The sequence below is a fragment of the Triticum aestivum genome, chromosome 6B, assembly GCF_018294505.1.
Source record: "Triticum aestivum cultivar Chinese Spring chromosome 6B, IWGSC CS RefSeq v2.1, whole genome shotgun sequence".
Taxonomy (NCBI): domain Eukaryota; kingdom Viridiplantae; phylum Streptophyta; class Magnoliopsida; order Poales; family Poaceae; genus Triticum; species Triticum aestivum.
Genome location: NC_057810.1, coordinates 491,860,640 through 491,863,822, shown reverse-complemented (window position 1 = coordinate 491,863,822; position 3,183 = coordinate 491,860,640). Strand labels below are relative to the sequence as shown.

Below are 3,183 nucleotides of genomic sequence, written 5' to 3'. Positions count from 1 at the left end.
TTGGCTTGAAAGCCCTGAATCTTCACGCGTGATAGCTCATTTCTGAGAACACTTTTTAAAAATAATTGCCGTATTACAAGTTTATTATTTTTCCTGGAAATTTGGTCACATATAATGACACAATGCGAAGGTTTCCAATTTTTTGATTTTTTTTTGAATTTTTTATGCCCGTTTCAAAATGCGGTCAAAACGGCGGGCTTGACCGTTCCTAGCTAGTGGTTGAATCTTGGAAAACTTTTGATGTTTCCCTGATTAAATATATACTTATGTACCTAGAAATGATTTTTGGAAAAAATAAAGATCAAACTATGAGGCAGCTGCAGTTCAAATTTGACCCGCTTCCTACTGAATCAATGGGAATTTGTCTTTTTCACCAGAGGTGGATCAAAACTTTTGACACCCAACCATTTTGTTAATTGTGCATTAAATATGGCCTAGTATTTTAGAAAATTGATTTGGTCCAATTTTGCAACAAATATATGGTAGGTCCTTCACAACAAAAACTCATTTCGGGCACTCAGAAAATGGAAAATGAAATTTTCGTCCAAAAAAATGAAAACTTCCTTCGGAAACATTGTTTGTCATTCCAATATGAACCCTTGTGCATAATATGAGATCATTTGAACAAACTATGCCATGAATGTGGCCATAAGATTGAGCATTTGGGTTGAAAGCCATTCATCTTCACACTTGATAGCTCATTTCTGAGAACACTTTTTTAAAATAATTATTGTATTACAAGTTTATAATTTTTTTTGGTAACTTGGTCACATATAACGACACAATGTGAAGGTTTTCCAATTTTTTGATTCTTTTTGAATTTTTATGCCCGTTTCAAGATGCGGTCAAAACGGCGGGAATGACCGTTCCTAGCTAGTGGTTGAATCTTGGAATTTTTTTGTGTTTCTCTGATTAAAGAGATACTTATGTACCTATAAATGATTTTTGGAAAAAATTAAGAGAAAACTACGAGGTAGCTACAGTTCAAATTTGACCCGCTTCCAGCTGAATCGACGGAAATTTGTCTTTTTCATGAGAGGTGAATCAAAACTTTTGACACCCAACCATTTGGTCAATTGTGTATTAAATATGTCCTAGTATTTTTGAAAATTGATTTGGTACAATTTTGCAACAAATATATGGTAGGTCCTTCACAAAAAAACACATTTTGGGCACTCGAAAAATGGAAAAATAAATTTTCGTCCAAAGAAAATGAAAACTTCCTTAGGCAACATTGTTTGTCATTCCAATATGCACCCTTGTGCATAATATGAGATCATTTTAAAAAAAATTCATGTGAAAAAGTAGAAGAAAAACAAAAACAAAAACACTATTATATGTGCTCTATTCTCATTGGTGGAATTCGTTGTCACACGGATCGATGACATGGCACCCATCCATCCATCCATCTCCTCATACCACATCCATCCATCCATTCATCCATCTACAAAAATGAAAAAAATGAAAAAGAAAACCCCACCCGCAGCCACCTACCCAAACCCCACCCACAGCCACCGACCCAAACCCTAACTCCCATCGCACTCCTCCTCCCCCCATCTCCTCTCCAACGCCACCGACGACGCCCGACCCTCCCCTCGATCCTCATCTGCAAGCCACGCTCTCCCTCCCTCAGATCTCGATTCGCCATTGTCCGCCTCAGCACGCACCCCATCCTCCTCGCCCGCCTCCGCGCGGCCTCCACTTCAAGCCCCACCCTCCCCTTCCACTCCCCCGCGCCGCAGGTCGCCCTCCGCGGTCGACTTTGACTCTGCCCCAACCTCATCTCCGGACTGAGCCACGGGCGGGCGACGGCGGCGCGTTTAGGGAGGAGCTGCTGAGCCACGGGCGGTGCCGGGGACACACGCTGCAGATGTCCAACTTCAAGGACGACTCTGGCCACCTGGCCTAGGACTACTCCGCACGGGTGCGCACTTACGCGCTCTTCCTCGAGGAGCGGGTCGAGTACTTCGCGGTGCTTCGATACGACGTGGAGGCGGAGCGCTTCAGAGCCCCGACGCCGGCAACGGAGGGGCAGACGCCTCACACCAAGGCGCAGAGCAGGATGATGGTACCCGGTCTCGCTCGTGGAGGACCTGGACCCACGCGTGCCCACCCCGTTCCAGCTCCTCAACCGCGACCTCGTCATCTGGAACGACCCCAACTCCGGCGAGTGGGTCGCGCTTGACGACCGCTGCCCGCACCGCCTCGCCCCGCTCTCGGTACCTCTCATCTCATCTCCTCTCCCTCGCCTCTGTTTGTTTCAAGAGCCAAATCCTGTAGTACTGATGAGTGGATGTTGCGTGCATGCGCGCACATAGGAAGGGCGGATCAACGAGACGGGTGACCTGTAGTGCTCCTACCACGGCTGGTCCTTCGACGGCTCCGGCGCCTGCACCAGGATCCCGCAGGCCGTGCCCGAGGGCCCCGAGGCCTGGGCGCTGCGCTCGCCCAGGGCCTGCGCCACCAAGTTCCCCACGCTCCTCTCCCATAGGCTGCTCTTTGTCTAGCCTGACGGGAAGGGCTGGGACAAAGCCAAGGCCACCAAGCCTCCAATGTATGTGCGTCAACTCTGCAGCTATGCTGCGGGACTTCTTCACTGGAAAATTTAGTAAACAGGAAACATCATCTTTTTGTTTCGCTTGGTTTCAGGATGCCAAAGGAGTTCAATGACCCGGCCTTCTCCACCGTGACGATCCAGAGGGACCTCTTCTATGGGTATGACACGTTGATGGAGAACGTCTCTGATCCGTTGCATATAGAATTTGCTCACCACAAGGTAAATGTTGTGCAAAGATTTGAGAATGAGTTTACTTGTTTGCTATACAAGGTTTCCTCTGATAGAAGAGGATGATTACTATCATTTCTATCCATTGTATGAAGATCTTGCTTGCCAAGAGACATTTCTATCCATTGTACGATAAGTTATCCAAGGGATACACATCAATAAAATGCTGAATTAATGTTGGGAACACTGCTACAGCACCTAATCAAATTTTCAGCTTGCTTGACCTGCTTTGTATTATTGTTTTGAGTGCTGGAACAAGGAACATATGCTTAGAGAGCATTGCAAGGTACCATCAGCTGATGTTGCTTTGTTATTTAGCAATGTTTTATTACTAGAATTATAATTGATTCCCCAGGGGTCAAGTTATGTTCCCTTCGCGGCTGGTAGCATCACCCCCT

The 3,183-nt window shown here is 46.2% G+C and overlaps 1 pseudogene; it reads left to right on the top strand.

Annotated features, from left to right (window-relative positions):
- Window positions 1–2,066: 2,066 nt before the first annotated feature.
- LOC123139291 (pheophorbide a oxygenase, chloroplastic-like) lies at window positions 2,067–2,851 on the top strand (annotated as a pseudogene).
- The last annotated feature ends 332 nt before the right edge of the window (window positions 2,852–3,183 follow it).